Here is a 13066-nt window from a genome sequence, read left to right as displayed (position 1 = left end):
CCTGCCTGTGGACCGTTTAATAAGTGCCTCGTCCATCTCTCAGGCATTAGATTAGACATTTGGTTCGCTAATCCAATTTGGCCAGCCTTTTCCAGGCTGCTGTCGCCATTTTGTAGGATGTGTTAGGAATCGATGCGAGCTCCGCAGCTCCCACTGCTGCCTGATTAATTACAAATGAGCCCTGGCCCCTCGCATGAATGTTCCGACACAGACAGAGCAACCCTCAGCGCTTGGAGAAGCTTTGAGGATCTGGGGATGACCCAGCTGGTCCCTGGATCCTCTAAGCCTAATCCCAGGATCTGAATACATGGGCAGAAAGCAGGTATGGGGTCTTTAATCCCTGAATGGTGGTCTATGCTATGTTGTCCACTTAGCTGGAGGAAATCCACAAGGAGGAGCCACAGAAGAACATCTTGCATAAAAATGAACAGCAATGTACATTGTCATTTTGTTAGGTCATGTTCCTATTTGGCTGCCAAATTAGTGCTCAGTGCGTCTGTTTCTCTCAGCCAACAAGATTTGTGTGGGTTATTGGGGTTTCTCTTTGCCTTGGCCACCAGGAAGCCATGGGCAATATGTAAAAGAATGAGCATGACTGTGTATCAATAAAACTTTATTCACAAAAACAGGCAGCAGGCCTGCAGGTCAGTTTGCCAATCCCTACTTTATATAATTATGTAGACCTTGGTTTTGTTGTTCATTCAGACTTTGCCAGCTCATCAACAAAATGCCCAGATATATTCAGTCATATGGTAGCTGGGTCTTCCTTTGCATTCCTGCCCAGACCTTGCAGATATCAGGAGTGTCCTGAGACCTTTGCAGGGTCAGGCATGGCTGGCTCTCCTTTTCACCATTTTGACCTTCCTGCTTCGCTAGAACACAGACTTGATAGTCAGAGTTTGGCTAACATCTTGTGACCATGAGGAAGAGGCCAAGCGAATGGCAGAAATTAGGCCTGGCACCACTAACCACCAATCCCAATTCAGAAACCACCCACCCCCAGATCCTCCATGTGAAGAAATTAAATCACTATATAGTTAAGTAACTGTTATTTGGCTTTTCTGTTATGAGCAGCCAAACACAAATTCCTAGACGAAAATTCCAACTGGGCAGCAGATTTCCCTGCACAGTCTTCTTTTTTTCTTTTTAATATATTTTTATTGATTTCAGAGAGGAAGGGAGAGAGGGAGAGAGAGACAGAAACATCAATGGTGAGAGAGAATCATTGATCAGCTGCCTCCTGCATGCCCCCCACGGGGGACCAAGCCTGCAACCCGGACATGTGCCCCCGGAATCAAACCCAGGACCTTTCTGTCTGCAAGCCGATGCTCTATCCATGAGCCAAACCGACTAGGGTCCTCCACAGTCTTCTGATACATCACAGCTCCCACCCCAGGCAGGTCTGCCTCACAGCACATTCATTCATTCAATAAACATTCACCAGCACTATTCTGTGCCAGGGCCCAGGGTAGTTTTGGAGCAACCATGTGGAACTAGAGAGAAATATGGGGAGAGATTGACAGAAGGAACTCACAGCCTGGTGACAGACAAGCATGGAAACAATTACCATGGATCCTCCACTTACCTACAACTGTGGTCGGCAAACCACGGCTCGCAAGCCACATGCAGCTCTTTGGCCCCTTGAGTGTGGCTCTTCCACAAAATACCACTGCCTGGGCGAGTCTATTTTGAAGAAGTGGCTTTAGAAGAAGTTTAAGTTTAAAAAATTTGGCTCTCAAAAGAAATTTCCATCGTTGTACTGTTGATATTTGGCTTTGTTGACTGAGTTTGCCGACCACTGACCTACAAAATTAGTTAGGACATAGGTCCAGATATGTGCATCAGAAACCCAGATTGACAGTGGCTTAAACAAAAGAAATTTATTTCTATCATGAATAAAAGTCTGGGCTGGTATGGCAGCTCTAGCTGTCAAGTTGTCAGGGACCCAGGTTTCCTCTTTCTGGTTGCTCTGCCATCCCGAGGGTCCCTTGTCTACCTGGTTCAAGATGCATCACCATGAGTCTACATTCCCACCAGCTGGAAGGGGCTGGGAGAACATGCTCCTTCCCTTTTAAGGACACAACTGCCAACTTGGGCATTACATCCCATTGAGCAGTTTTATGACACAGCCGTAACTAGCTGTAGGGAAGTCTGGGAAATGTAGTCTTTCTTCTGAGCAGCCAAGCGCTCAGAAAAAACTCAGGTTTCTATTAGAGTAAACCTTCGAATTTTCAGACCTGGATTTAATGGATTCTGGATTTTACAGACAAAATTTCAAGCCCGTATGTCATATGTGAAAATTAACACCCTGTTAATTTTAAAATGCTTTTAATTAAATGAATAGGTTATTTTTATTATTAATTCACTGTGGTATTTTTAAAATATATTTTTATTGATTTCAGAGAGGAAGGAAGAGAGAGAAATATCAATGATGAGAGAATCATTGATCGGCTGCCTCCTGCAAGGCCCACACTAGGAATCAAGCCCACAAGTTGGGCATATGCCCTGACTAGGAATCGAACCATGACTTCCTGGTTCATAGGTCGACGCTCAACCACTAAGCCACACCAGTTGGGCAATTTACTGTTGTTTTAAATAAATTTTAGCAAATAGGCCATATATTGGAAAAAATACTGTAGTAATTTTGCTGACATAAATATTACATGTCTACAACTATAGTCTACATATTTAAATCCAAGAGTCACTGCTCATAAACAATGTTCAGGGAATGATTACACGTGTTCACATTGGATCTTGTGCTCAGCAATTGGTTCTGTTGCATGGGGAGACTTTCTGCAGCAGTTTTAACTCCAGCAGGTCAATGTTCCATGTGCACTAAGCCACGCCCCAGCCCTGTGCATTTGTTTACGTGTAATGACTAGTGAATGCAAGCATTTACTAGACCTATTCAGTATAAATTTAAAATTCAGTAATACATACAGAAAACTTTTCTGGGAAATTAAACTTTTCATACATACTTAATTTTAATTATACAACTTTGTCTACATAAGTAAAAACTAATTAGTCAATTTTTTAACATACACATTCAGAAAAACTACTTTATTATATAATGGACTTTCAGCTTTAACAAACTCTCCCTTGCCCAAATTAGCCAGTTATACCAAGGTTTTACTGTATATAAAAGAAAGGGAAATCAGCCATTTCTGCCACACACACTTTCCAAATATTTCTGAGCCACCAAAGTCATGAACCCAGATATGAAGGTTCATGACTCCTGGAATCATGTTTCTAACAAGACACTGGTAATTTCTATACTCACTCTCTACCCCTAACCCCCACTACTAGTTAACTACCTTTTGAAGATTACATTAAAATTTTACCTCCACTTATTACACACATGTGCACACACACAACAAACAAAAATAAAACAATGTTTTATATGTTTTTATTGATTTCAGAGAAAGGAAGGGAGAGGGAAAGAGAGATAGAAACATCAATGATGAGAGAATTATTGATTGGCTGCCTCCTGCATGTCCCCTACTGGGGATTGAACCCACAAACCAAGAATGTGCCCTGACTGGAAATCAAACTGTGACCTCCTGGTTCAACTGTGACACTCAACCACTGAGCCACACTGGTAAGGCATAACAAATTATTATTTTTTAATCACTTAAGCACCATTCCCTAAGTGATTAATGGAGAACACCAAAACTTCTGTGGGAATGGGATGCCAGGCGGTCTGCTGGGTGCACTCAGTATTGTGGTTCAGCACACTGGCCTCACAACTCAGGATTCCAGCCCATGGCCTTAGGGTCTTCAGAAAAGCCAAAACTCCATGTTATGTCTGTGAATGCCACAAATACTTGGAATGACAGTGAGTGTTGTGACAGGCTTATGAGTGAAGCAGTCCATTTTGATGTGACTATTTTCATTCAAAGAGCATTTTAATGTGGTACTTCTTCCAGGTCATTTTGAGCTGTCTCCAAATGTAAAAGCTGTTTGTTTTCTGTGAGAGCCCCCGTTAATTGCACCCTATTTTTCAGGCTCAATCCACTTCTTGCTCCACTCCTCCTCACTCATCATTCAACCGCAAAATTTATGACCACAGCAAATGGCCCATAATAAATGGGCCCTAGTAAAATATCTGTAAATCCACCATTCTTCTCCCAAGGGAGATTTAATAAAAATGAACTCAGATAAAAATTCTCATTAAGAATTGAAACAGAGACTGATAGCCGTACTTAATTTATAATTAATACATGAGAAAACTATGGTCTCTTTCTCAAGGGTATTTGGAAATATTTTAGTCTCATAATTTTTGACCACTATAAAAATTGTTACATCAATCCTCATATTTTAATAATGCCCAGGGTGGATTTTTTCTTTCTACAAAGAGATCATATTCTAGGTCTCCTTTGGGTTGGTCCCTGCATTGGCACATTTCCAAATGGCTTTAACGGGGTTGACATTTTCAGTCATTACCTTTCATGACCTGACCTAACATGGGTAGAAATAATGAGGTTTAGTGGGGTTTGTTTTTGACAACTTTGGTGACTTTAAATAAGTGTCTTTGACCCAATTTTGAAATAGTTGCAGATTTTTTATTGTGTATCATCTACTAACGCATCAAATGGAACTTCTAGTCATTAGTTGCCAAAACAGAAACATTTGAGCTGCAAGGGGAAAATCCACAGTGCTTCTGTTTGGTGCATTTAATTCTCTCTTGGCTGCTATCTTTTATAGGTTTTTTTGAACTAAATGGAAAGGAAATTGTTAGTACTCAAGAAGACTGAATAGGTGGCATCTAACGTGTCCTGCTCCAAAGCCATTACCACAGATCCTCAGTTTCCTCACTTATAAAAGGTTAAAATAATGGTACCTAAGGCACAGCACTTGAGGATTAAATTAGGAAATGCAAAGTGCTTAGCATGATGCCAGGCACTTAATAGTACTCATTAGAGGATCGCTTTTGTTATATTGTTGTTATCCTTTAGAGCAGTTAAATCATAAACGTTTTACTCCTTCAAAAAAGGCACCTTTGAATACTGGCAGAGTCTCAGAACTTGTCCCCATAAGTTACAAAAGGGAAAATGGGGCCCTTCCAGTAGTGGAGAAAGTTGTCAGACAACCTTGTAACCAGGTGATTAAAACGAAATCAACTGACATCCTGTGCTCCCTGACGCCCTGCGCTGAAAAAGCCCAGCATCATTTTTATGTAATTCCTGTCAAGAAAGCATGGCCCGAGCTTGGACCCAAGGAAACATGGACAGACCCACATGGAGGACCCTGCCCTGGAATGAAAGGCCTGTATTCTTTAAAACTATCTGGGATATATGTGAGCAGGACAGACAGGGGACAGCTCCAGACTGAAGGAGACCAAAGAGACATGATTACTAAGGGTACATATTGGCCTGGATTGGACCAGAAAGGGAACAAAGACTTTGTTAGGACAATTGACAATAATAGGAGTTCTTTGTACATCTGGTCCTGCAACTTTTCACTGAATTTGAAATTATTTCAAAATGAATTATTATTCAACAATGTCTGTTACTTCCTTATGCCTTGAGGAGGCAGTGGGTTCCAAACTGAAAACAATTGTTTCCTTTCAGCTGAAACTGTGCACCTGCCTCAAGGGAGTGGCCACCAGCCTGAATGCACCTGAAGTGCTTTCTTCTGGTGACTCCAGGTAACATGAGATCATCAGGCAAATAGCAAAGTATGAGTCAGAGCACTTCCACTTCTGCTTGGGAGGGATTAATGGCTGCAGAAATTGCCCTCCTAGCATAAACAATTAAAAACCAAATAAATTGAATAAAATATCTCCTATAGCTATTGGACCCACAACACAGGGCTGTGATTATGAGAAAAACCACAGGTGAGGTCCATGTCTGTCTACCTGACTGCCTGGAGGGAGTTCCCAGGCCACAGCACTGGGAGGGGGACCCAAACCTAGCCCAGCAGCCCTGCTGAGCTGAGGGACAAATCAGAGTTCAAAGAGGCAGAGGCAGCCAGAATCTCCAGGATAGATGTCAAAGACGAGGGAGGTGCACAGAGGAGCACCAGAGACCCTCAGTAGACATAGAGTGAAGGCACATTGGTGGTTGCCTGTGACTGAGGGTGTGCAGAGGGAATTGACTGTACAGAAAGGCAGGGAAACTTCTGGGATGACGGAAGTGTTTTAGATCTTGATTGTGGTGACAGTTAACACGACTGGAAACTTTTGTCAAAACCCCTTGAATCGTACACTTAAAATGGGTGACATTGTATGTGAATTACATCTCAACCAGGAGCCACCCTAAAGAATTAAGCAGCAAAATCGCTTGATGTCTTGAGATAATTTAGAAGCTGCATCCAATGGTTGCCCTGATGCCCTGCGAATCTCTGGCCTCCCCCTCATTGGACTACATTTTTTGTTGCTCCGGTGTTTTAGCCATTTCCCTTTTCTGGTCTTCAAAGCACTTTGATAAGCCCCATTGAGAATTCCAGGTGGAGCCTGAAGAGTTTCTCACATGCAAATTTTGTCACCTTGAACTTGGAGAGTCTCTTCCACATTCAAGAAACCATTGACCTGCGGCTAAACTTGCTCTGTTCTCACAGAATGATGCAGTGTGGCTTTTTACTCACCTGAAGCACACTTCTCGCCACCCCAAAATCAAATGGATTCTTTGAGGATAAGTCTCTCAAAGCAGCCTAAATAGCCATCCGAAATAGAAATCACGTTTGTCTTTCTGGCTTCTGTTTGACACCTGTGTTAGGGGAGTGAAAATACCTTGCGTGAACAGGTTCCTGAACTCTTGCCAACATTTTCCTGTTGCCCTGTTGCTGTGATGAACTGCATTAATGTGCTGTCTTATCTGAGTCATCTTTACATTCCTGGCATAAAACCAATTTGGTCAAATGTATGATTCTTTTAACATAGTACCGGATTGAATACTCTCTCATTTGGGATTTCTGCCTCTACCTTCTGAAATGGGTAACCAGTTTATTAAACAGTCTAAAGTCAGCAGGGCATAAACATAAAATGGGGTGTGTGTGTGTGTGTGTGTGTGTGTGTGTATGTGTGTTTGTCAAATTACTTACCTTCAAACGAATTTTGTGAAATCCCTCCTTCTTGCCCCATAATGACCTTCAGCAGATCACATGGCTTTCTGGTCACTTTCCGTTATTAAAAAAGTACAAGCCAACCTATTACCTGTTTCAAGCTCCAGGCACAGTTACAGCATGAGCAGCACCGTGCCCAAGTCCAAGCATGTCAAGAATGTTTCTGACTCAAGGCTGCCGAGAAAAGTTTAGACAGAACCCACAGAAGAGCTTCAGAAATGTGCAGACACCTACAGAGGCCTTTGGATTCTCTCCCTGGCCAGCATGAGTTACGGCAGGCTGAGGACATCCAGAACACCTGGAAGTAGCAGGTGTCCCCTTGGCAAGAACAAGGTGTTGACGGTGACCTTGGGCAGAAAGTTTGTCTACAGAGTACAGAGACAATTCACACCAAGACAGCAAGAAGTTACAGGTCTCTCATCCACCAGCTGCCCAAGGAAGAAATGATGAAATGCTCTGAAATGAGCCGTGTCCTCATTTGAAACAAAGCAACGCTCACCCTGAGTCTGGACTTGGGGGTCTCTGGAGATACTCCCCCACTTCATGGAACTACACTTGGCCTGATCACCACCTTCAAGAGAAGTGTGGGAGAAATGAAGTACAGTAGAGGGAGATGTTCCAAGACCCCCAGTGGGACACCTAAAATTGCACACAGTACCGAACTCTGTATGTAGTATTTTTTTCTGATACATACCTATGATAAAGTCAAAACTGTGGATAAGGGTGGGATGCCTGTATCAGTCAAGAGAAAACCACTATTTCCTGAGTCATCTTTACCTCTCTGAAAATATCTTTAACTTTTCATTAGGTTTTGTACCACTTTTACAACTTCGTAGTTTTTTCTCTGTTTAGCAGGCACCCCCCCCCCCCCATCCTTTTCTACCAGGGCTTCTCCATTCTCAGCGCTTCATCTTTTGATGACAGTCTTGAAAACTTCTCCAAGTTCCTTCTTTTAAAAGGTACAGGGCAGTATATATTTTTTAAATCCTTACATATTTGAGGGTATCTTTCTTGAGACTTCAAACATGAAACGTACCTTGGTAGGACATCAAATAATTGTCTGAAAACTCTGTAGACATTGTCCATTGCAATTGAGGGCAGCAAGAGTTTGAAGGCAGTCTGAATTCTTTTGTAGGTTTTCCCTTTAGTCTGAGTATACACTTGCAGAATTTTAAAAATCCCGATTCTTCAAGCATTTTTGTAAGGTGTCTTGGCATAGGCCCATTTTCAGCGATTTTTGCCTGGCACGTATTGATCTCTTTCGAGCTGCACGCTCAGGATTCCTGTAGCGTTCTCTCATCTCTCGGCTGATTGCTTCTCTCAGGTCTCACCCTCAGAAGCATCAAGTGAATGCTTGGCACTTCTTAATTCTCTGGTCTCCATACGTGTAAACTTTCCTCTTGTCATTTTAATGTCTTTATCATTTTCCCTGTATTTTTGATGAGACTGATCAACCTTGACCTCTCCAGCACTGATTTAATATTTGACAGCACCAATTCTGTTCTTTAATCTCACCAAGGGATTAATGGAGAGTTTTAATTCTGTGATTACATTTTTAGTTTCTCTTACAGTGTTTCCTTTTCTCATTAATTCCCTTTTCATTTTTTTTTTTTTTTTAGCTCATTCTGTGGCTTTTAAAAGAATGTCTGTCCCTCTTCTCCTTATGGCTTTCTACCTTTGTTTCAAAGGGGCCGTATCTTCTGACACATGTAATGGAATGATTTTCCCTACTGATCCAGAATTAATGCGAAGACCCAAAATAAAGACAAAGGGCTAGGTGGCCACGTTCTAGTTCAAGGGATGCAGCCCATGTACAGCCTACACTTGATCCTATGAATATGACTCCTTTGGGGCTTCAGGCCACTCTTGGGGCTCCTGAGCAGACAGCAGGGTCTGCATTCCAAGATGCTCCCACAAAGGGTGACAAAGCCCTTCCTCCCAGCTCCCCCCTCCCTTGGAGCTGGCAAAGGCAGACCTTCCAGAGCCCAGGAGGCTTCTTTTGCAGAAAAGAGCTCTAGGGCTTAAGCTAGTCAACATTGTCCCCACAGGGGAACTCAGTCTTACACCAGCTTCCAACTCCTTCAGTTTCCTTCCCAGCACTTCCTCCTTGCCTGGGAACAAAGACATTCCAACAAATGCACAGGAACATGCTAATTGGCAAACAACTCAGGCTCCCATTGCCCTGAGGGGGCCATAGGCCTGTTGGGCACTGCCAGGGGAAGAAGAAAACTGAACACCTTAGCAATCACAACAGCTCCTGTATTGAATATATTCAAATATGTCCCCTCAAGGAGTTTGCCAGCCCTCAGGGCTACAGGGAGTCAGAGCTGAAGCAATTTCTCCTAATTGCCCAAGCAGACACCCAAACAGAGTCCTGGATTTGAGACTCCCATTTGAAGATTGGCTCACTCTGGTTACAGGGCTGGGAAGACCCCCTTCTAAATCAGGGTCTGCCAGAATGGGTTTCTCAGAGTGAAAAACATTTTCACGGAATGTTAATTGGTATTTCTGAGATGGGGTTCCTGTGAAAATAAATTTGAGATATGCATAGTAAACAGAGTGGCAGGTTTCTTTCTGCAGGACTTCTTGGCATCTTGCAAACTAATTGCCTATTTTTCAGTCAGTCACCCTGCATACACTGAACTTCTATTGTATGCTAAGCATTATGGAAACAGACATGCCTGCGAGTAGCTCACAGCCAGCATTCCAACAGATTAGCCTCAAATCGTGGTCTGGGCCAGTAGCTGCAACACCAACAGCAAATTCGTTAGAAATGCGAACTCTTCAGCCCCACCTCCACAAGGTCCCCTGATTTAAGGGTGTGTTAAAGTATGAGGAGCTCTGGGAGAACGCATTGCTAGGGAGAAAAAGAAGGGCTGCACAGGGAAGCTAGAGGCCTTTAGCTGTAGGGCCCAAGTCAAACTGTGGGCAGCAGAGTTGGGAGGAACACATGGTCCTCACTTCAGTCTGGACACAACAAGGCTCCAATTTTGGCATCAGTATTGGTTGAGGTAGGGTTCAGCTTTGAGGAAAAGGAAAACCCTAAGTGACGTGTATTAAACATGATAAAAGTTTATTCTTCCCTGATGTTTGAGAAGGCCAGCAATAGGAAACAGCAGGCTGTTAGGGCATTCCACAGGATCATGCTCCTTCCATCCTGTTACTCTGTTGTGCACTCTCACAGCCAACTCGTGGTCCTGCTGGGCTGTTGAAGCTCCTGCCAAAACAGCTGCGTTCCAGCGAGCGGGAAGTGAGAGAGAAGGCCATCTCTCACTTTTTAAAGGCAGGTCCTTGAGGTTTAGACACCATCTCTATTTACATTCCACTGTTTGAACACATGTAGGAGGTTCTCGGAGAACCACCTGGGGAGATTTGAGAGGTGGCTGAAGACCTATCAGAATTTAAGTTATTGGTAATATACCCCCCTCTGCACCCATGGTGAGTGAGGACCAGGGAATTCAGGTTACACCTGTTTCTAGAATCACAGAGAACGAGACGGTTGACAGTGCTCCTCTGGGGCTTTGGGAGTTGGACAAACACCCACTCAGTGGTGCCAGCCCTCATTTCTCAATTTCCAAGTATTGCTAATAACAGTAAGTTCATGAAGAGAATTTTCTAAATTTAAATTTTCTGATATTTTCCTTAAAACCCTAGTGCTTGCAACTGCTTGCCTACTTTTGAGCAGAGATTTAAAAGAAAAATGAGTGAGCAAGTGGCAAATGGTGAAATGAGTATTAATGGGAAACAGAATAAAATCACAAGTTCAACAACTTTTCCATGAGCGTACAGTGTTTACCACATCTGGCACACATAGAACAGAACCATGTTTCCTACAGGTAAGCCGTTTCCGACTCTCACTTGCATGATGTGTTAAGACTCCCCAGTGAACTACAAAGGGGACAATGATGTCCAGACACTCCATCCCTGATTGGAGTTGAGGTTCATTGCGCTAGGACAGTGGTCGGAAAACCACGGCTCGCGAGCCACATGCGGCTCTTTGGCCCCTTGAGTGTGGCTCTTCCACAAAATACCACGTGCAGGCACGCATGTACAGTGCGATTGAAACTTTGTGGCCCATGCGCAGAAGTCGGTTTTCGGCTCTCAAAAGAAATTTCAATCGTTGTACTGTTGATATTTGGCTCTGTTGACTAATGAGTTTGCCGACCACTGCTCTAGGAAAAAGCCAAAGGCAGGCCCTGAAACCCAGGAAGTTGAATCAAATGGCCCCACCTTCCTCCATGGCCCAAACCAGACACGTAGGGTCCTATCATGTCAGAGTTGCTCTTGGTTTCCAATCCAGACCTGCTGAATCAGAATGTACATTTTAGCAAGATCCCCATGTGGTTTCTGTGCACATTAAAGTTTGAGAAGCATTGTCCAAGGGGAGGGGAGGGATCCAGGCCGAGGGCAGGTGAGAGAGGCAGTCAGAGCTCCAGCACCTCTTAAAGAACTGAGTCAGTTATTTCACAAATATCTTCTCCACTCCCCAGGCCCGCTCTGCCTCCCACAAGGTCCTCCTAATCTCTGTGCCTGATGTCCAGCTTCATGATAGGTACAGTGTTACCAGCCTCTCCCACCCCCCAAAAAAATCTCCATTGCAACTCAGCATGGGAGAAGCAGAGGCAACTGGGTGTTGGGACACTTTCTGGTGAAGGGGTTGCTCAAGTGTGGCTGGCAGGTTAGCCCCATGAGGAGGGGCATTCTAGGAAGAGGGAAGACACTCCAATCAATCATTTAGCATGAGTGGGTCAGACATGCAAGGAGAGAGGGGTCATAAGGAAAGACCAGAGAGACCACCGAGGCAGGAGGGGGCAGAGCCCGGTGAGGGCAGCCTGCGTTCCAAGAGCACTCCAGTGGTCCTCAGGGCTGAACTTGGTCCCAAGTCAGCTTCATTACAGGCTTCCAGAAGCAAAGGAACAGCACAGTCAGTTCTCTCTTAGTACCGAAGGAGACACTGAGACCCAGAGAGAGGTGGCTATTCGCCCAAGGTCACATTGCCGGCAGACGCAGTATGAACGCCAGAACCTCAGCCCCTAACTAAGGATCTAATTGTCAGGTCAAATCATTCCTTGTCACTTGCAAGTTCTGCCCATCCTGAGCTGAGGCATCAAGACATTCTTAGCAAGAGCAGTAAGAACACAATGTTGGGGGATTAGGGGTGGCTATTTCTTGCAGGAAATGTCCTGCTGACAATACAGATGGGAGCCTCCAAGGGACCCAAAGCTGAGTAGGTGTTATGAGGCCTCATGGCCCAGGCAGTGCATGACCAGGTGGGAGTAGATGCCTTGAATGCCCAGGCTTCTGCAAGGACACTGTGACCTGGAGTAGCACACCACCCCGGGGCAGCTCCGGTAGGACTGCCCGTTCCCTCTGGCTTCCCTTCCTTGGATAAGGCCCTAAGTCCACAGAAGCTTCTGGAGACAGAACAAGCAGTTTCAAGCCCTGTTTGTTGCTGAGTGTGTTACTTGGTCAGGAGAGTTCTCTCTGGAGAGAGGAAGCAATTATATTTAGTATTTTCTGCCCCATACACAATTCAGTTGAGAAAAAAAATGTCGCCTTCCTTGTAAAAATCAATTATAATAAAGGAAATGCTTCCACAGTCAACAAAATTCTAAGCCTCGGGACACACAAGCATTAATTAACAATGCTGCTGCTCCACCTATTCTATAACCCCAATCCAACAGGAGGACGCTGCAAGGGACAGGGACCACCCTTGGGGAGGGAGCCCTGTGCACTAGGAGCAGACCACCCCCTAACCTCCTGGGGAGCACCAGCCGTGGCACATAAGGGAACAGGTTGTCCCAGGAGACAGGCAGAGGGGACCCTGCCAAGATCCAGGCAAAGCCACCAGCTGCCCAGTTCAGCACAGGTATCAGCAAGGCAACCCAACACATGCCTCTGTCCTCCGAGGCTCAGTCTTCCCATCTGTATAATAATGAGGGAGCTGACCCTTCCAGCTATCCTGGTCTATGACTCTGTGGTCAAGACCTGGGTTGACAAACCA

Source organism: Plecotus auritus (genome assembly GCF_963455305.1).
Source record: "Plecotus auritus genome assembly, chromosome: 5".
Lineage (NCBI taxonomy): Eukaryota > Metazoa > Chordata > Mammalia > Chiroptera > Vespertilionidae > Plecotus > Plecotus auritus.
The sequence above is the reverse complement of the archived record's forward strand: the minus strand, read 5'-3'. Positions refer to the sequence as shown.